This window comes from Manis javanica, chromosome 11 (assembly GCF_040802235.1).
Source record: "Manis javanica isolate MJ-LG chromosome 11, MJ_LKY, whole genome shotgun sequence".
Lineage (NCBI taxonomy): Eukaryota > Metazoa > Chordata > Mammalia > Pholidota > Manidae > Manis > Manis javanica.
Window position 1 is genome coordinate 106,092,586 of NC_133166.1, and position 23,251 is coordinate 106,115,836.

At 36.5% G+C, this 23,251-nt stretch overlaps 1 protein-coding gene across 4 annotated transcripts in view; it reads right to left on the bottom strand.

The window, feature by feature from the left end:
• CAMSAP2 (calmodulin regulated spectrin associated protein family member 2) overlaps nt 1–23,251 on the bottom strand; it is a 101,009-nt gene that overhangs the window by 44,886 nt on the left and 32,872 nt on the right. The gene's annotated exons all lie outside the window — the stretch shown is intronic.

A 23,251-nucleotide genomic window follows, 5' to 3' on the forward strand; every position in this document is an offset into this window, starting at 1 on the left:
ATTCTATGCAAGAAAGAAAAATAAGCATCAATAAGTGTTTCAAATTCAAATGCTATTTCCATATTCCACCTCATCCAAGAAGTCTTCTCCAGACTGCAATTGCCTAGATTTCCCAGGGCTTCCTTCAGACTCATAGCAGCACTGTGGCAATTCTAGCATCTATCCACTCAAGTCACTTACTGCACGTGTCCTAGATATTAAACTCTAGCCCTTGGAAGCAAGTAGGCTGTCCTTTTCATCTTTGTTCCCAACACAGTGTTTTGTTTTAATGAGGAAAAGTGCTTCATAACTGGTATTTAAAGCATTAAGAAGGATAACTTTTTGAACAAAAATGTGGGAAAACATTTCAAGAGCTATAAAAATCATTCATGTACTCTTCATCAAGACTCTCTTCATAATTTACTCTACAGATAAAATCTGAGGACAAAAGAGCTAGACAAGTGAAAGTGACCACTATAATATTAGATGTAACAGCAAGAAAGGAAACAATGTTATAACCACAAGGAGCGATTTATGATATCTTAAATCATTTAACAATAGGGGAAAATGTGCATAATACAATACTGAATGGAAAAAAAACCCACCACCATACTATAATAAGGTTCAAGATACACACACGTATATATGTGTGTGTGTATATATATATACACATATAATATATATAAAATAGGAAGGGAAAGGAATAAGGTAAAACTTACTTAGAAACTACTTTGTTAAATATGCAAAAAACATATAAAACCTATAGTTTACTTCAAATATTAGGATAGTAAACACTAAATATAATTAGCAGTACATTTTCAGAACAAAGCTCATTTCATTGATTACCTTCTAAATGAAAAAAAATTTTAATTTCACTACTGACCTCAAAGTAATTTCCATATGACAGTCACCCACTTTTAAATTAAGAACCTTCATAGTTTAGCATTTTTCCCTTTACCTTTAACATGAGGTAGTGTTACTTTAAAAATCATGTATAACAAAGTATATACATAATGAATCTAGAACATTAAAAAATAAACTAGGCTACAACCAATATAGAATGATTTATGTCTCTAAATAAAATACTTACTTAATTTCTTACCTAAAAGCATTAAGCCAGAATAAAACAGTTAACACTGAGTATTTACGTGACAGGCAATGTTTTTAGCACTTGTATTAAACTCGATACAACTCTGCAGGATGCACTATTATTATAACTATTTCACAGACGAGAAAATTGTGAACCTGTTCATTAAACAGCAAGGATGCAGTGATGTGGGGATTCAGCGCCGGGAGTCTGCTCGAGAGTCCACGGCATCCAGCACCAGCCCTGCGGATGTACCCCACATTCCACACGCGGACTCTTGGCGGCGAAGGGGGCAACAGCCACAGGACAGAAGCAGCAGTTGTGACCTGAGGCCGCCAGGGGGCAGAGCGGAATGGATGTGTAAGGACAGCGGTATTAGGACTGGTGTGGAAGAAAAAGCAGTTGGAATGAAAAATAAAAGGACAGAGTCCCAGGGAACCTACTGAGCGCTTCAAGTATCATACAAAGACCAGTATTAGGCTCTATACATGTGTTACAAGGGTTCTATTTTTTTGTATCCAATATAGACAAGAAAAAGTTACATTTTATCAGAAATGAAAGTTAAAGCTACTAAATAAACAAGAGTAAGTGTTATAGGTAAGAAGTTTATTAACCTTATAAATGAATAAGAACTTCTAGTAGTGTATGGCTTTTATTCTTATACCAGATATTTTACATATCATTTATTTTTAAACACTTTTACCATAAGTCTATCTTTAATCTACATGGAAATAAAAGTAAATTGCACTTAAAACCCTACTGAGGTATCACTACACACCCACTAGCAAGGCTATAATTAAAAAAAATAACAACTCTTGGCAAGGATGTAGAGAACCCTGACCCCTTACACACTGTTAGTGGGAATGTAAAATAGTGCAGCCGCTGTGGAGAACAGTATGGCAGGGCCTCAAAAGGTGAAACAAAGAGTTACCACTTGACCCAGCAATTCTCTTTTTTGGGTGTATACCCAAGAAAAATGAAAACATATGTTCACAAGGTCTATCCACAAATACTCAGAGTAGCATTATTCATAATAGCCAAAAAGGTAGTAACAACCCAACTGCTATATGGTAAGCAAAATGTTATACAGCCATACAAAGGAACGCAATTCAGCAAGAAAATGGAATAAAGGCTGACATATGCTTAAATACAGACAAACCTTGAAAACATGCTAAGTGAAAGATGCCAGACACACATACATGAACTACTCCACTTACACAAAATGTCCAGAATGGGCAAATATACAGAGATAGAAAGTAAGTTTGCTTACAGTTGAGGATGGGAGATGGGGGACAGGAGGGTGACAGCTGCTAAGGGTATATGTAGGGTTTCCTTCTGAGTTCATAGAAATTTTCTAAAATTGATTGTGGTGATGCTCGCACAACTCAGACTATACTAAAAACCACTGCATTGTATACTTCAAGTGAGTGAATGGCATGGTATGCCAACTACATTTCAAAATGTTACCCCAAAATACCAATTTATGATGCTCCGCTCCCACTATTCCAGTGTAAATACTTCATATTTATCTCATAAATCATCTATGGCTTTAAGGAAGGTAGTTAGCCATTATCCTATGTATTTCCAAAGTATCTTTATAAGTATTTTAAGGTGAAGGGTCATTAATTTTTCTAGACAGTAGGATATTTTGGATATTATGAAAAATAAATTAACATTTGCTTATTTACATAAGTTTGTATTTCTGCAAGCAGGAAACATATACATATGGATTGACTATAAATTGGAAAATAGGTAAATAGGAAAAATTATTTCTATTTTCCTCCCATAGATTTTCATTTAATTTCTTAAGATGCCAGCTAGTCTGGATAAAAGGCATATAATTTATTTTTAAAGATAATTTATGATCTTTCTTAGACATTCCTTAATTATTTTATCAGCTAGAATCTTACAGATACATTTCTATGGTTGGTATGAGAAACTTCCCAGAAAAAATTTGTTCCAATCACAATGCCTATGCTCTTAGATGATACGGAAATCTTAGCATTATGAAAAATGCAGCCTATCAAAAGCAGGTTTGTCTAAGGAGCAAAAAGCGCTGGCCTTAAAAACCAAGCCAGGGGTATACAGTGACCAGCAGGCTGTAACTGTAACCTACAAGAGGATTAGGGCACTTGTTCCAGACAAACTCATGTATCCAACCTGCCCTAAACAAAGTGAGGACCCAAGCACCCCGCGGCTGCCTCACCACGCTGGAATAAAATGGCAGGTGCAACAAGGGCGGTGACATCCACACGAGTCAAAATTCCTCTATCATGAGATTCAAAATCTTAGTATGACATATGCTGTGAACACACAGAACTGGTATGTTTGTTTTATTTAGACCTCCCTGGTTAGACAGGTGAAGAAAGAATAGAAAGTAAAAAATATGATCACTAGTGTGCAACTACCTGCATAATGATACATAGCTGTCACTTGTCTGCCTAAATTTAACAAATATAACACACAATGAAATGGTTGAGAGTTCTCTTTAATCTGTTTCTGTAAGGGTAGCACAAGCATCTGATTTATTTTGTCATTTACATTTGGTGAATTTGACAATCACACTACCCAAAGGAGAACTTTTTATAAGGTAACACTGAACCAAACTGGTATTGAACTTTATTGCAAATAGAATATAATTAAGAAATAGTACAGTCCAAATGTCTATTAAAATGCAAGTCCCAGACCAATGAAAGATACTATGTCTCCTGAGCAGTAGTTCCACCTCAAACGGCAAGTTAAATATGTTTAAATGAGGCTCTACTGGATGGACACACAGGTACTGAATACTAGTAGCCAAATAAATGAAGGAAATAGTTTACAGCAGTGGTTCTAAATCTGGCTCATCATCAAAAAATTAGATTCTCTGGCGCCAAACCTTAGACACTGTGCTTCAATAGACCCCTAGAGAGGGACCCACAGATCAACAGCATCCCAGTGAGAATCCCTCCTCCCATAGGAAGCACCCCCTCCCAGCAGTCCCTCCCAGCCACCAGAGACTAACCTTTCTACAGTGCACTCTACAACCTTCACACGGCTCTACAAGCTAAAGCCATCAGTGACTCCCCAGGGCCTACCAAACAAGTCAGATATATGAATGAAGTTCTGCAAGACCTTAAAATAATCGCTTTTCAGGTCTCATCTTCCACTACTTCTTTAAGTAAACCCCATGCGCAAGTGGTGCAGATAGACAGCAAGGATGGTTTAAGCAGAGCCTGGGTTCAACCTTGACTCTACCACCTACTATGTGATCTCGGGCAAAGGCCTCGATTTCTCTGTGCTTCAACATCCTCATCTGTAAAACAGGGTGATGATTGTAGTACAAGGTGTTTTGTGCACTAAAAATAACATGGTTTACACCAAGAACAGGGTTAGGATACACCACTGAAAAGCTACGCAACCTTTTAACCAGGAGGTAACCTGGACTGCCCAACAACTTAGCCTAGCCAGAAGCTGCCACAGTGTATAGTGCACAAAAATGCACACAAATATGTGTGAACATGCTGCTGGCACTCTTATCAGAGCATGGCTGGTGGAGGCTGAGATAGCGTGCTGGCTCTAGCCAGGAGATGCGTTAGACTGGAAGGAGTCCGGGGGGCCGATGCTCATTTAGGATTCAGATATGGAGGAATCCTGTGGTGTCAGTCTGCAACTGGAGGTTGTGGGTAACAACTCATGATCACACACACATTTCCCAGCCCTACCCTGGAGAAAGGGACTTGAAGCAGCACCACCAGAGCAGCAATATGTCAGGGCCCAGATCTTGGCTCCAGACAACATTTCCGCACTGAAACAAACCCATGGCTCTTTTGAAAATAAATGACTCCAAGTCAGAGACAGCATAAGTACAGAGTGGGTCTGGAATGTGTGGTTGTGCCGGAGAGAAAAAAACATTCAGACTGCTGAGGAGATATCAAAAGGATATAGGTGCCAGATGAAGGGGGCTCCCACTGACCAAATTTGGGCCCCCAAGAGTATAAAAAAGATTAATGACAATAATGAATTTAAAACAAAAAAGAATCCGTGAGTCCACAATGATAATTATTAGGGAAGAAAGGAAGAGAAAGCTCTTCTTTAGAGAACAATGCCAGGTAAGCAATGTAAAAGGAAAGATAGAACTTAAAATTATCATCATATTGCAACCCCTAAATGCAGTAACTAATTCGTTAACACAGATCATTAAGATACTAAAAGCACTAAGTGGAGTATCACTGGGAAACTGAATATGCAGTCAATGCCAAAGCATCCCTCCACATAATGCATGCTAAGTACAAAGGAAAAAGTGCTCAAACTTAGTATTACCAACAATGGGACCAACTGACATGATCCTGTTGAGAGTCAATCTCAACACAGATCATCTGTAAGCATTCATGCCCCCAAAATATTAATCCAATCGGAAGGAAACAATCAGACAAATCAGGACTAGGGTACATTCTACAAGCCAACTTGCTTGCATTCTTCAAAATGTCAATTTCATAAAGCTGTAACAAAATAAGGTGAGAGGAGGCAACTGTTCTAGGCTTAAAAAGAACAAAAAGACAGGACTACAAAAAATAATTAATGATCTTTGATTGATTCCTGGCTGGAAAAGGGCAAGGGGGGAACTAACAAGAACATTTTAGGCACAGTAATTGGGAAAATATGGACTATGGGTAACACGTAACAACATTTAATTTCTTGGTGTGATCATACTGCTACACACATAAAGAAAAGAGTCCTTTTCATAAGATTCTGAAATAGTGGGTGTGTGTGTGTGGGTGTGTGTGTATAGACAGAAATTCTAAATTCTAAATTATTATCCCAAACTTCTCATTCTAAAAAGTTAAAGAATATTTGACCCTAATATTTTGCCATATTTGCTTTTATTTTCTCCCTCTCCCTCCAGTCTTCCCTTTTTGTCTTATACATCCAAAGAATAAGTTGTTTGTTTACTTTTTTAAATTTTTTAATTTAATTGTTGGTGGCTTTCTTCCCAAGCCACACCTCATAAAGGATGCATTCCAAATGTTTATTTTTTAAAAAAGCATGTCATTAGATGGGTACAGGAAAGTTCTAAATAAGCAATACTTGCCAGTCCTACTGCTACTATCACATACAGAAACTGAGGTTTCAATAAGCAAAAAACAAAAACAAAGTTAAGAAAAATCAAGAAAAACAGCTTTAAGAATAAATGCCTTCAAATTTGGGTTTCAAAGCATATATAAGCCATTTTAATAATATTGTTAAGTATACAGAGCAAAAGGACACAAGTGCTTTTAAGTCAAAATACCAAAATCCTGTCATCAATAACACCCAAATGATGTAGGTTTCTTTGCAGCAACGCTTCCAAAAACAACTTCACTCTTGAGAAGTTTTAGGATCTGAAAATAAATTTTATTCCTATTAGTTATTATTTTGCTTTACCATATATAAGTAACCATTTTTACAGCAACATAGCTGAATACTAACATTCAGTTTAAAAAGAGGAGGACTAGTAAGTGGGGCAATAGAAACCATTCATAAGTGCTAAAGTTCACTGATCTCTTATTACAGCTCAGGTACCACATCAGATGCTTCACAGGCACTATTCTATTTAATCTGTAGAAGGTAGACAATATTACCATTTCTTAAGACTAATGAGAAAACTGAAGCTTAGAGAGTTTTAGAACTAGTCCAAAGTCAAACAGCTAATTGTTGCAAACCCAGGATTTCATTAGCTGTGACGCATTCACCAAAAGACACAAACCATTTCTGCTCCAAACTGCAGCATTTCCTTTTTTAAAAAAATCTATTCTTCATAAATATTTTTATAAATTAAACTTTCTGAGGTAACTACAGGTTCACATGTTATTGTAGGAAATAATACAGAAATCCCATGTATCCTTTACTCAGTTTCCCCCAATGGCAACACCTTGTAAAACTCTAGTAGGGTACCACAACCAGGTGTCACTGTCGCTACAACCAGAGAGCACTGTCATCACAAGGACCCTCCCGGTGCACTCCTACAGCCGCACCCACTTCCCTCCTGCCTTCGCTCTCCACTGGTAGCCACCAACACGCTCTCTGTTTCTATGATTTTGCCATTTCAAGAAAGTTACATAAATGGAATCAAACACTGGGGAACTTTTTGGGTGGCTTTTTTTACTCAGCATGATCCTATAGAGATTCATCTAAGCTGTCACATGTAGCGATATTTTGTTCCTTTTTATCACTGAGTAGTATCCCAACAAGCCTCTTAAGACACTGATTATCTGAGAGTAGGATAATCAATACTTATAAAACAAAAACACATCAGCTTGACCTACACACTGAACAGCCAACAGAAACTATCCCACTTATATTTTTAGGAGACTGCTAACTATATTAAATTGAATATTAAATTATTTAATATCATGGTGGCCAAATTTTCCCAATTTAACTTATCTTCCTTATGAATGTTTAAAATGGTAACTAAATTGCAGTTTGTACTCTTAAAAAGAAGAACCAGGTTGTATGGCACAATTAAAGTAAGAAAATTTATTTTTGCTCCGTATTTATTTAACTTTTAACCCAGTAAGTGCGCACAACAAGTAACTGGCTGTGAGGGTCTTTAAGGAAAGTAAATAATAATCATGAGGTAGCTACCCCAGAATAAAGGAAAAAGACCAGAAATGTAAGATTTTTCTGTTTTCAACTCCCAGTGATATTTCAAGCTATTAACAAGTGGAAATATGAGGCAGCCTGCTCAGAGACATTTGTATACAGGTTTTACTCCTCTCCTACCAAGTGGTCAGCATGACACACTCATTCATGAAGTATGCAAGCACATGCACGCAGGCATATGTACATGAGTGCATGTACACACACACAAACGCCAATGCGTAAAAGCCTTTGTTATTTGAAGATTTCACAACTATTTATCTGGCAGTGAAAAAAGTGCACATTTTCTTTTCTCCGCTTTTGTGTGTAATCCATCAGTTGATTACTTCTTTTACCCATGAGAAAAATTTTAAGATGATTTTTATGCATTTCTGTAGTTCTTAGACTAACTATAACTTCACCCAAAAAGTTTTTCCTGACTGCCACTCCCTACCTCTGACTCGATTACCACGATGTAACTGTCACTTTTTTTCTCTCCTTTTACTCTTTTTTTTTTCTCTCCTTTTACTCTTAAGTGTCCTGAAGGCAAAGCCTGTGTCCCCATAGGGTAGCTCAATATCTGACACATACTGTTATCAATAGGTAAGTATTTCCTGAGTAAATAAATGTGAATGAAACACACACATATCACTGATTGGAAGACCTAGAAACTAGTCCTTCCATGACACTATGTCCAGTGTCAATCAGAAAACTATCCTAAATCTTTGTCCATGGCACCCATTTTGACAGTGGCTATTATTTATTGTTTTCTAACTAGGCATCTTTGATACAATGCTTTTAAAAACAATTACCATCACATAAAGAGTATACCATCATTTTACCTAAATCCTCTAAAACCAAGTCATTTTTTAGCCTAATATCCCCTTACCATGTATACTAGCACTTTCAGAATTCTAGAGGACTTAAATATTTTAGAGTCACCTTGCTAAAAAAAAAGTTCTTCTAAGCTATGCCCATGAGTAGCTAAAGATAGTTCAGCTCAATATGTATCTGTAGTAAAGTAACAATGCTCTGTGATATGGTTGATTCCATCCATTTCATGTCATCTTCATTTCTGCTACCCTAGTACCAACTCTTGCTTAGACTTCTGTAATACCCTATTCTTTCAATTTTCTTACCATACAGCCTCTTTGGAGCAGCCCGAGTTATCTTCTTGTAACACAAATCATATCACATCATCCCCATTTTTTTTTTATTCAAACAAACAAACAACCACCTGCCAATGACTTCCCACTGCACTTGAAATAAAAATCTTACCACAATTCATTAGGTGCAACACAGTCTGGTTGGTCCCTGACTCTCTCTCAGATCTCATTCAGACAATCACCCAGTTTATTAGGGCCATGTTATTCTTTCTGTTCCCAGATTATGACAAGTCTGTTTAAACCCAGGAATTCTGTACCTGGCTGGTTCCTGATTGAATGGCTTCTGCCCTCACATATTTTCATGCCTAGCTTGTTTCTTTCTATTTTCTTCTGGTCCCAGCCAAAATATCATCTCCTCAGAGAGATCTTCCACATATACTGTGCCTGCCCCTCAATCCAATTCTTCTTTATGAAATCATGCTGGTTCATTTTGCTCATGGCAGTTAACACTACCTGATGTCATCTAACTCATTTGTATCTTTTTCCATCCACCATGTTGCTCCCTCTTCATCTACCTTTGCTACCCTCTGCTTCTCTGGAAGGCAGACTCAATGCCACATGGCCCAGTTTAGCTTACATACGGCTTAACACACAGCAGGGCTGAATGAAATAACACATATTCAGCCCCAAAGAAGCCAGTTCCCAACACTCGCACCTTGAACCATTCTGTCACCCTGACTTGTACTTGGAAGCAATCTTTGACCTTGCTTGTCTCCCACTAATAGCTTAATCCATATCCTCCCAAGCCTTGTATTTGATACTCCTCTGCTAGCATTTGGTGCCCCTCCTCATTCACAACTCACATCCACCTTGAAGATCATTTCTCTTTTGACCAGTTTCATCTAGACATCCCCTCTAATTCAGTTAGCCCCTGGAATTCTATTTCAAGACGGATGCTCCAGGACTAGAGCTCCAAGCACGGAGGCGACGCAAAGCTCCAGTTAAGTGAGTAGGCTCTGTAGTCCAGCTGCTTGCGACAACCTTGGCTCCACCAATGATGTGCTTTGTGACTCAGAAGAGTGCGCTTAACACCTCTGCACTTCTTTTCTTCATTTGTAACATAGGAAACAATCATATGACAGAACTCAAAGAAACTGTTAGGGAATTCCATAACTAGCAAAAATATCTTTCAAAAACAAAGGCAGAATAAAAATATCTTCAGAAAAACAAACACTGAGAAAAGTTGTCATCAGCAGATGTGCATTACAAAAAATATTAAAGAAAGTTCTTCAGGCTGAAAGTAATACCAGATGGACACTCACGTTTAGTTAAAGGACTGAAGAACACCCAGAAAAGTATGTATGTGCACAAATATGAACGACTTTGCTTCTCTCGTTTTTAAAACCTCTTTTTACAATAATTGAGTATTTAAAAGCAAATAAAAGTATTCTGGTATTTATAAAATATGCACAAGTAACATATAATGTGAGAAAAACACAGAAGAAAAAAGGGAGAAATATTGTTGATGGCATTTATATTACACATGAATTGATATGAAATATGATCTGAAGGTAGAATGTCATAAGATGTATACTGGAAATTCTACAGCTGCAGCATCTAATGCAATGGTTATTAACATGTGGCTTCATATAAATATGAAAAGCACAATGGAGGAAGTAAAATTCTAGTTTTTTAAATTTAAAACTGATGCTCTACAACAAAAACACAAACAACCCAATTAAAAAATGGGCAAATGACTTTAAGAGACATTTATCCAAAAAAGAGACACAAATGACCAACCAGCATGTGAAAAGATACACAAGTTCATTAGGAAAATTCACACCCACTATGATGTATATAATTTTTTAACAGGAAATATGCAGTGTTGTCAAGAATGTGGATAAATTAGGACCCTCAAACATTGCTGGTAGGAGTGGAAAATGGTTCAGCTCCTGTTGACAACTGTTTGGTGGTTCCTCAGTGAGGAACATTCTATGTTTAACTAAACATAGAATTATCATTACGGCCCAGTAATTCCACTCCTAGGTATATATCCAAAGGAACTAAAAACAGGTATTCAAACAAAAACTTGTAAATGAATGTTTATAGTAGCATTATTCATGGTAGCCAAAAAGTAAGAACAACCTAGCTGTCTATCAATTAATGAATGGATAAATAAAATGCGTTACATCCACATAATGGAATGCTATTTGGCAACAAAAAAGAATGAAGTATGGTTATGTGCTACAACATCGAAAAACCTTGAAAGCGGTATTATACAAAGTAAGGAGCCTATCCCAAAAGACCATATATTGTATGATAAGATTTATATAAAATATCCAGAATAGACAAACCCATAGAGGAAGAAGACTAATGGTTGCTGGCAAAGGGTGGGAGAGAGGCAGACAGGGAGCGATCGCTGATGGGCACAGGGTTTCAGTTTGGGGTGATAAAAATTCTCGAACTAAATAATGGTGATGATTAAAGAACACTGTGAATGTACTTAGTGCTACTGAATTGTACACTTTAAAATGGTAAATTTTACATGTATTTTGCCATGATAAATTAATAAATAGATAATAGATGAATAAATAAGTGAAACATACCATAAAACAACAACAAAAGGCTAGTGTTCAGTTCAATTACTGGAAAGCTTTTAGGTTTGGAACGACTTGGACATGCGACTAATTTTCAAGCTAAATTTTATAATATCTAAATACAGATACAGTGTTTCTGATGAAAATCAAGCATCTAAATTTCAATGTGCTGTAAGTATAAAATACACATTAGATTTTGAAGGCAATACAAAAATAAGAATACAAACTATTTTGTTAATTTTTAGATTAAATTTTGAAATCACATTTTTAATATCTTGGGTTTAAATAAAATATATTCTTATAATTGATTTCACCTGTTTTTACTTTTTTTATGTAGGTACTAGACAATTTAAAATTACATGAGTGACTCACATTATATTTCCATTGATCAGTGCTGGGCTAAAATACATGTAATGATAGTACCAGAAAGAGAACAGAGACAGAACACAACAGCAGAAATATCTATAAAGAGATAGTAGCCAAAACCAAGACTTCTCCAAAATTAGTAAAATAACCCATCAAGCCAAAAATTTCAGTGAATCATTAGTGTTATACATATTAAGAAAACCACCCATAGGCATCTCATATTAAAGTTTTTAAAAAATGTAGAAAAAAATCTTAAAAGCCAAAATGCAAGAAAAATGGACAATTAAAAAGAGTAATAGAGGACTCCACAATTGGTTGGAGTTTTCAATACTCCTTTTCAAGAATTATTAAAATAAGGGGACAGAAAATCAGAAGGGATACAAAAGACCTAAAAAGCATTATCAGGCAAAATGACCTGACATTTATAGAACACTACAAACAAGAACAGCGTACACATCCTTTTCAAGGGCACATAACTTCCATCAAGATAGACCCAATGCTGGGCCACAGAGCCTCAATATATTTTTTAAAACTGAAGTCATACAAAGTTATGTTCTGTAACTACCACAGTGTAAATTAGAAATCAAAAATTAAAACATACCTGGGAAATATCCAACTATTTAGAAGTTAAATAAGACATTTCTAAATAATCAATGAGTCAAAAAGAAATTGTCAGGGAATTTAAAAATAACTGAACTGAATGGTAGTGAAACACCATTTTTTTGGTGTTTGACACAATGTCAAAATTTGCAGGTTACAGCTGTAACAGATCTTATAGGGCAATTCACAGCTGTAAGTGTTTATATCAGAAAAGAATATTTTAAAATCAATTACCCAAGATTCCATCCTTAAGAAGCTATAAAAAGAGCAAATTAAATCAAAGTAAGAAGAAAGTAAATAATAAAGATAAGAGCAGAAATCAATGACCTAAAAAACAAGCAAAACAATAGTAAAAATGAAACAAAAAGACAGGTCTTATAAAAGATTAAAAGAACTGATAAAACTCTATACAAATTAACATAGGAAAGAAAGAAAGGACATCACTACAGGCTCTATAGATACTAAAAGAATAATAAGGGGATATTATGAACAACCTAGTCCAGTAAATTTGGTAAATTTAGACAAAGTAGACAAATTCCTTGAGAAAGACAAAAATAACCAAAATTGACACAAAGAAAAATTTTTACAGCCATAAAAAGCTATTTTTAAAAATGAATTTGTAATTTAAAAACTTTCCTACAAAGGAAACACGAACCTTGATGGCTTCACTGGTGAATTCTATCAAACATTTAAGGAAGAAATGATGCCAATCTTAAATAGTCTTTTAGAAAACAGAAAAGGAAAGATAACTGTACTTGGTTATATAAAGTCAGTATTACCTTGATACTGAAATGAGACAAAAAAATTAGAAGAAAAACACCTTTCATGAACATGGCTGTAAATACTCTTGAGAAAATATTAACAAAGTAAATCCATAAATATATAAAAGAAATAATACACCATGACCAAATGGATTTAATTCCAGGAATTATTGGCTTAGTATCTGAAAATCAATCAATGTAATTCACATAAACAGGTTAATTGAGAGAAGACATGTGATCATCTCAATAGAGGCCAAAAAAAGCATTTGACAAAATAAAACACCTAATCATGATTTAAAACACACACACACAATTTGTAGCAAACTAGGAACAGAACTTCCTAAACATTATAAAGGATGTCTTCAAAATTCCTAAAGTAATGACATCATGAACTAAAACAATGCCCATAAGATCAGGAATAAGGCAAGGATGTCTGGTCTGACCATGTTTAACTCTGGAAGTCATAGGCAGTGGTGTAAGAGAAGAAAAAAAGGCAGGAGTAAAACTATGTTTATTCACAAACAACATGACTGTTTATGTACAGAATTCTGACAAATACACCAAAACCTACTAGGAATAAATGTAGTTAGCAAGTTACAAGAAAGAAAAACAAACAAAAATCAAAGTTCAAAATTCAATGATACTTCTCCATATTAGCAATGAACTGGAAACTAAATTCAAAAATCAATTCTATTTACAATCAAAACCAAAATGATGAAATAAAGGTTAACAAAATATGTATATGACTCGCATACTAAAACACTGCTGAAATGAAGTTACCATGTTTACACTGAAGACTCAAATACAGCTAAACTATCAGTTCTTCCCAAAATGATGTATAGATTCAACACAACTCCAATCTAAATCCTAGCAACTTCTGTAGAAATTGACAGATCATTCTAAAATTTCTCCAGAAATGCAAAGAACCCAGAATAACTAAAACAACTTTGATAAAGAACAGCAAAGTTGGAGATGACTTACTCTACCACACTGTAGGACTTATAAAAACCACAATATTTGAGACTGTGTGGTGCTGGCCTGACAGACATACACATCAGGCACACAGACTCACACGTCAAAGTTAGCCAGCCAGTGGGGAAAGAAGAGCCTTCAACAAATGTAGCTTAGTACAACTAGACATCCTTACTAAGAAAAAGAATAAGACCTTGACTCTTCCCTCCCATTATATAAAAATCCAAAATGAATCATAGACCTAAACATAAAAGCTAAAACTATAAACCTCTCCTAGAAAAAATTCTGCACAACCATGACACAGGCAAAGATTTCTTAGGACATAAAAGCACCACCTATAAAAAAAAACTTATTGGCCTTCATCAAAAATTTTCAATTCCTTGAAAGACACTACTGAGAAGTGAAAACGCAAATGACAGACTAGTTGAAAATATTTGCAATACATATATTTCATGAAGGACTTATAGTCAGAATATATAAAGAACTTGGAGTAATAAGAAAACAAAAGGTCCAAAAAGAACATGAGAAAAAGATTTAAACAGATACTTACACAAAAGATGTATGTATGACCAATAAACACATGAAAAACACTAAATTACATTAGTCATGAAGGAAATGCCCATTCAAACCACAGGGAAATAGTAATGCCCACAAGAATGGCTAAAATTGAAAAGGCTGACAATACCAAAGATGCTGGTGAGGATGAGGGACACTCATACACTGTAGGTGGCAAAATAAAAAGTACAGCCTCTTCAGGAAACTGCTTGACAGCTACTTAAAAGTTAAACATATGCTTATGTATATAGAGTTTACCAATTCAATTCCTAGGTATTTACCCAAAATAAATAAAAATACATGCCTTCACAAAAGTGTACACAAATGTTCACGGCTGCTTCATTTGTAACAGCAGCCCAAAACCTGGGGACACCAATACCCATCCACATGTAAATGAATGAACTGTGGTATTCATATGATGGGATGATACTAAGCAAAGAACAAATTACACATATCAGTTGTGTGTGAATATGGATGAATCTCACAAATGTGAGCAAATAATCCATTTAAGACAGAGTTCATACATTTTGCTTCCATCTAAATGAAATTCTAGAACAGGCAAAACTAATATATAAGGACAGAAAGGATATAATGGATGCCTGATGGGGACTGAGACACAAGGGAATTTTGAGGGGTGATTAAAAATGTTTTATATGCAACTGGAGCAGTATTTACATGGGTGCATACATCTGCCAAAACTCAAACTACCTACTTTAAATAGGCATGGTTTATTTTAGTTAAATTATGCCATAACAAAATTGACTTCTAAAAAGAAAGATCTGACCTTAGGAAGTCACGCAGCCTTCACAGGGCTTTATCTTCTTCTGTTAAGTGGGTCTAATACTTGATTCTTACCTCATAAAGCATAATGAGATGTATATCAAAGTACTCAAAAAAGTTTTAAGTGATACAAAGACTTACAGTGGTTCTATTACTTGAGGCGTTATGTAGTCAGTGTGGGATTAGCCTATGGAATAGTTTATTATCTAAAGATAATCTTCAAACTTGATTGCAACCATTTATTTTTATATTTTTTCAAACAAATGCTGTATCAATTAATACTTTAGGGAATTAAAATTAACAAATTTCTCTACTGTCACTTTTCATGTGCCTGGCCTACAAATAATGGAATTGCTAATGAGCAAGCCGATCCATATTCACACACAACTGATATGTGTAATTTGTTCCTTTGCTTAGTATTATCCCATTGTCTGAACACCATAGTTGATTCATTGACCTGTGCATGGGTATTGGTGTTCCCGGATTTTGGCCTGCTGATACAAATGAAGCAGCCGTGAACGTCTGTGTGCACTTTTGGAAGGAGGAAAAAAACAATAACCACCAAGATAATAAAACACAGGCTTCACGAAAACCCACTAAAGTAGATGACTATATCCAACAAATCAAGATTTAGGTAAAAAATACATGTATTTTCCAAATGTCCTGACCACAGTGACCTGGGCAAGATGTATTTTTATGACAGTTTATATATGGCAGCTTGGGTTTGTCCACCATCCCTCCACCTAATTGCTGCTCCTCCAGGCCAACAATGTAAAACAACAGCTATGGTCTTTCATTTCTAACCAATATGACATTCCTAGTGTATTTTAACCAGTCACATATGGTATACTTCAAAGCATGTTTGTGTTTTATAGCTTTCCAGATTTGAAAGTTTCCCAGGCATATGCTGATGTTGAGCCAAAAATTATGCTTCAAATCTCAAAATCTAAAACAAGTTATATAAAATCCACTGAAATATGCCTTATCATATAAAAATAACCATTTGTAAAACCTCCACTTAACACTCAAAAAATTGCCTGAAAGGAAGTCAGCAAATTTCTTTCTGCTGGGTATGTATGAAAAATGGGCTGCACAGTACTTGCTTTATCAAAAAAAAAAAAAAGAAAGAAAGAAAAGAAAAGAAACAAGGTTATGACACAATCATAGCTGTTCTTTAACTTGCCCCCACTACCCATTCAGGCCCCATTTCCCAAGCACTACGTATGGGAAAGAGCAAAAGGACAGCGGCCATGTCTCCCTTGGTCACTGCTCATCCCAGGCTTTTAGAAAGCACGAAGACAATTTGAAATTGAACAAGAGCAGGGGAAGTTTCACAGGATTTAAACATAACTATGTCAGAAACTCAAAAGCATAGTAAGAAGTACAAACACATTCCCTCCAGCCTACCAAGAAGTATCTAAAGGCCACCCATTTCCTTCTACGAGAATGCCTGTTGGCAACATTAACATGCCACAGTGGTGGAACTAAGGGACCAACTTTACCTAAACTGGTTCATGGCCTTTACACATAGACACTGGCCAAAGCTAGAAATTAGGGTATTTTCATACCACAGAATATTGTGAAGCCTTCAAAAATAATGGTGTGGACCTATATTTGCTAATACGGAAAGATGGTTATGAAGCCTTTCTGGACAACTCTCCACAGTCAGTCGTGGCTCCTCCAGCCCTAACTCTACCCCATGACTCTCTGCTTAATTTCCCAATTTGCAAACATGCAAATTCCTTCCAGGATTTGTTCAGATCTCTGAGGCAAAACGTCTGACTGGCCTCATTCATCATTGGTGCAGGTCAACTGAGCACCAGCTACTCTTTGGATTTTTAACAAAAAATGGCTCTGGCCAAATGTAATAAAACTGTAACAACTTCTATAATTCAGCTACTTCCAGATCAATACAATGCAACTATATAATGAAAGAATTTGATCAACAACCCCAAATGACTGGATTTAGTTTCTAAAATATATCCAAACTACATCCATGGTTACCAGGCCTATTTATATCTCTAGCATGATCCATGAAATGAACTGGTAAAAATGCAGGTATACTATTAAAGCTAGACTGTTAATTTTTTTTAAATGTCAGCTTTACTGGGGTGTAACTGACATATTAAAGTGTAAGATATTTAAAGTATCCAGCATGGTGATTTGATGTACATATATTGTTAAATTTTAAGCAACACAGCTTGCCAAAAGCAAAGGTAGACAGGGAATCCGCAAGCAGCCACGAGCTATCTGAAGCCAAAGGCTGGCGCATTCTCCCGCATGGTTATCTGGGAGTAGACAGGCACTTACTCCCTTAACGTGATAAAGACGAGAGCTAACAAACTAATCACATAATTAGATTCTATTGTAAACCCCAGGAGTTCAGGCGCCTCCCACTGAACATCTAATACTGGAAGCTCAACAAATATGTATTTCATGAATAATTACAGCTCACTCTAATCTGTAGGAAAACAAAAACCAAAATCCAACCTCCACTTTCTTAGTAGAATTCTGAATGACTTCTCTTTCAAAATGTATTTAATTCTTAATTTAAATACTCACCAACATCTCTTATTCCTTCACCCTTTCTCTGGGACAGCTTGCTGGGAATATGGCAAACATGACCGACATGGCAGAGCTGATTCTGTACAAAAAGCATGCTGTCTATTACCTTGCCTGGGGAACAGCTAAGGCAGCACTTTTTCCCTACTAAGAACTTATAAATATAAGCTGAAATTTATAATGCAGCTTTTCTAAAAAATGATTTCTTTTAAAAATAGACAAAAGTTGTTTGATACTTGTATCAGTACCATTTTTTTTCTTCTCATGTATAAGAAATAAAAGATTAATAATAGAGATATAAGTAAACTTATTGTGGTAATCACTTCACAATGTATACATTTATTAAATCACTGTTGTACACCTGAAACTATTCAATGTTATATGGCATTTATATCTCAAAAAGAAAACACTAAAAGAAAAAGTGGAGATAAATGTGATATTCCATTTCCTTTGAGATTACTATTCAAGATGTTTTACCATGTCTCTTCCAATTAGTTATAAGTGTTTTTTCTGAAGTAGCTTAATTATATAGACAAGAAATCAAAAATCTAAATCCTTCTAATCATGAAGTTGGCTGAAGGGGAAAGAAATTCTTCTAAGCACCCCTATCCTTCCCTTTATTCCATATCCAGGGAAGAGAAATGTTGGTAAGAAACAGACTCTGAAACACTGACTGGGTCCACATGCTTTGCAAGGGTATTATATTCCGAGGAGTTCAAGGTCAGCACTGAGGCCTGACCTCTTCTCTGCCATCTGCCCATAGTGCGCAGGAGGCCAGGACCTGCTCCCTCCAGAGGAAAGGCAGGTTGTCCGGCTCTAGTTCTCTCTTCCTCAAGACCAGTAAGTAAGATATTAAGAGGATCTGTAAGAATTCGGAGTTTTCTCTCTCTCTCTCCTTTAAAGATTTTCCAAGTATTAGGGCTGGACGCAGTACCTGCCCCCAAACTGTCTTCTTCTTCCGGCTCCTTCCTCTCCTCACCCAACTGCTCCCACTTTTTTTCACGACTGACCACTTCTCCGCATTTTCTCCTGCCCTCCCTGCACCTGTGCCCAGGCTTCTCCCTCTTTTACTCTCAGGTTCTTCTTCCTCTCAGACAGGCAGGATGGCCACCGGCCCTACTGGAATAGTAAGTTCTATGTGTGGTTGTTACAGAAAATAAAGAACCTCTTACGACTACTTGGTTCTAGGCCAACCTAGCTTAGGACAAAAAGAGCCCTTTTACTTGACCCAGTGTAGTTCACCAGAATCCTGTACTCGGGGTTGGAACCGAACCTGCCCTAACACTAAAACCTGTTCTTTGTCTTACTTGCCTTTTCTAGGCATAGCTCCCTCTCCAGTGTTTCTCTACAGGGCAACCCGAGGGCTGAGTCACAGAACAGGAATGTTCCTGAGCTCCCGGACCAAGGACTAAGATGACAGTACACAACTCACACTGCATCTTCAACACCCAAGACAACTAATTTTTTCAGAATAAGCTTGACAGAACTTTCTGATATTCAGGAAGAAGCTTTAGAGTGTCATTATCAGGATTATAAATCATGTTAACTCTTGGCTTCACCGCGCAAGAGTGATTTTATACTGATACAGCACTGTACTTACTAACATTATCACATACATGCATCCAGTCTTTTCTCAAATTGTTCTGCCTTATTACAATGCTACTATATTAAAATACTGACATTTATGAGAAAGGAAGCTTTTCTCCCATGCTGTAATTACTATAATGGCTCTTAATAGTTTTCTATCCACATTTTGTTCCTAGATACTTTCATTCAGGCCCATGGGCTTTAAATGTTGATAACTCCCAATTTAAATCTCTACACAGGACTCCTAAACTTCACTCATACATTGTTTCTCAAAAGCTAGAAAGCACTTAACATGCCCAAGATACAATGCTTGATTCTCCAGCAGTCTCATCCCACCCCTCTTCTCATGCTCACCTCCTATACTACACCCACTGTCTAAAAAGCAACCTGAAGGCACATTTTGAAATGAAACCAGATCAAACTCATTGCCTTATTTAAAATCTCCAGTGATTTCCTTGTACTCAGAATAATTCAAACTTCTTATGGTCTACAAGGTTCTACCTGCTTTAGTCTACCTGCAGAGTAAGACAAAGAACATGTCTTAGTATTAGTGCAGGTTCAGCTCCAACCCTGAGTACTGGATTCTGGTGAACTACACTGGATCAAGTAAAAGGGCTCTTTTTGTACTAAGCTAGGCTGGCCTAGAACCAGTAGTCATCTCTTTAACCAGGTCTCACACCACTTTCCCCATCAGTCTGGCTCATGACCAGCCTCAGTGGCCTTCTTTCAGTCCCTGAAACATACCAAACTCACTCCTGCATCAAGGCCATTATGCTTGCTGTTCCCTCTTGCTTGTAATGTTCTTTTCCCAGATTGTCACATGCTACCTCTTGGTATTCAGATACCAACTCTCTATACAGGCCTCCCCCTAACTCCCTCCTGTGTCTACACGGGCCTTCCCTAACTGCCTCCTGTATCTATAAAGCCTTCCCTAACTCCCTCCTATGAAAATGGGGTCCCTTACCTGTAGCCCCTTTCTTTTGGGGATTTACTCAAGAGCATTTCCCACTGTCTGAAATTGTTATGATGTAACTCTTACTATTTGTCTTTGCTATTAAAATACTACCTCTGTGAAATAAGGGCTTGGTCTGTCACTACTGAATCCCATTAACTAGGGCCACAATAATTCTCAACAAATACTTGGAATGAATCAAGTACTTTATATTGTACAAATTATATGGTAAATAAATGCAACACTAAAATTGAAAATTGCTGAAAATGTTCCCTCCAGGAAACTCTTGGTAGAAATTTATCATCCAGATAGGAAATTTATTGATTTTGTGGATTATCTACCAATTCAGGGCCTTTGTATTTGTTCCCTGTTAGCAAGACTCTTTCTCCTTACCTTTGCCCAACTGGCTCCTTATCATGCTCAAATATATTCTCTTGTGTAAGGCTGCCCCTAACCATTCTAACTATAATAAAGTGGTGCACAATTCCCTCAGATCACTTTTATCCTTTTATGTTCTTTATGTTCCTTACCATTCTCTAAAATTATCTTTTATTTGTTTACTTATTTGACTGCTTACCACCAACTATAATTTTTAGAGTCAGGCAAACAATAATCAGCATTCTTACATCCTGCAAGTGTATCAAAAGAACTTCCTGAGAAGACAGGCCCCTGGAACAGCTTTGTAACATAGCTCATTAAACCCCCTTTCAGCCAAAAAGCAGTACAGGCTGAGAAGGAACCTAAGTATTATAAAGATCTTTTCTTCCTATTAGAGAAGCTCATTTATCCATGTATCTGAATATGGGCAAGCATCCAAATGGAACAATTTTTACAAAGTTTTTTTTATTATCTATTTTATTTCTTTAAATCACATCACTGACATTAATTAAAAACAATTTGTTAAACTGCAACCATCTACGAAGCTGCAGAAATGGGCTGGTATCATGGGGTGAGGAGAGGGGTCATCTGCTCAACAGACAACTGCTGTGACCGTCACTAGTCTATAGCACTGCACTATAACTGCAAATTAGAAAAATCTGCATTTCTATATCAAGCCTGCTAACATCTCAGTCATTTGCTCTACTTATATATATTTATATAATTACATATAAGTAACTGATATCACATATAAAGACATATAACCTGCTACTATAACATCTATTGAAGTTTAGTAACATACAATGAATATGTAATTTCTTTTGTCTCTTTTTAAGAGATGAAAAGTCCTAGCTAATATACATTTAATTCAACTTCAATAGCCATCAAAAATTACTGCTGGCAGGTCTTTAATATCAGACAATTTCCTAAGTATCTTAGCAGTTTTGCTATTTTAAATGAATTATGAAGATGAGATTACAAACAAAAGAATACTATATTTTCATTATTCAAAAGTGAATTATCAAAAACAAAAATTCAAAAAGATACATGCACCTCCATGTTCACTGCAGCACTATTTACAATAGCCAAGATACAGAAACAACCCAAGTGTTCACCAATGGATGAATGGAAAAATAAAATGTGGATGGATATATATACACACAGAGAGGAATATTATTCAGCCATTAAAAAGAATGAAATCTTGCCAATGGATGGATGGGTCAAGTAAGTCAGAAAGACAAATACCATATGCTCTCACTTATATGTGGGACTTAAAAAATAAATTTCTTTAAAAATAACCAAGCTCAACAAAGAACAGATTGGTGATTGCCACAGGAGAGGGGTAGGAATGCAGTGGACAGAATGGGTGAAGGGATCAAGGTACAAACTTACAGTTATAAAACAAGTCATGGGGATACAATATACAGCATAGTTACTCTGGTTAATACTACTGGTGTTGCATATTTGCAAGTTGCTGAAAGTAAACCTCATCACACACACAAAAATGTTGTAACTATGTATGGTGACAGCAGGAATTTATTGTTTTGGGTTTGCTACTTTCACAGCCTTTTCTGTAACAATGGCATCTTCAGTGGTGTAAACCTCCCAGGCTTTCATGTCATCTCTCTGTCCCCAGCACTGACAATCCTTTCCATAGTGCACTGCAAGTAATGAGCCTTAAAGGCCCTGAGGCCCCTCTGATCTAGAGGCTGAATTAGAGGCACTGTCTTCGGGAGCAAAAAGACCACTTGAACATCTTCAGTGTTCAACTCATGGGGTCCTGGGTGGCAAGGGGCGTTGTCCAATATCCAAAGAACTTTAAGAGGCAGTCCCTTACTGGCAAGGTACTTCCTGACTTCAGGGAAAAAGCATCTGAGGAACCAATCCAGAAAAAAGGCTCTTGTTGTGCACGCCTTCTCGCTGTGCAACCACAAGACTGGCTACTGGTGCTTATCTTTTCCCTTCAAGGGTCAGGGTTTAGCAGCTTGATAGATAAAGACAGTACTAATCACTAACCTGACTGCATTTGCACAAAATATTAGTTAGCCTATCCCTTCCTGCCTCAAATCCTGGTGCCTGCTTCTCTTCCTTACTGATAAACATGTCCTTTGTGGAATTTTTTCCCAGAATAGGGCACTCTCGTCTGCATTAATGACTTTGCTTTTTCTCGAATCATACTGGGTCTATAAGTGTGCCTTTTGTATAGTAATCCTGTACCCACATAAAAGCTGCATTTTCAACATGAAATAAAATATATTTCACACACAAAAAATGCAAGATTTTCATGCCCACTGACATAGCTGTTACAACAGATTCACATTCTTTTTTCTTTTTTTTCTACAATGGTCCTCACACTGGATTCATTTATCTTA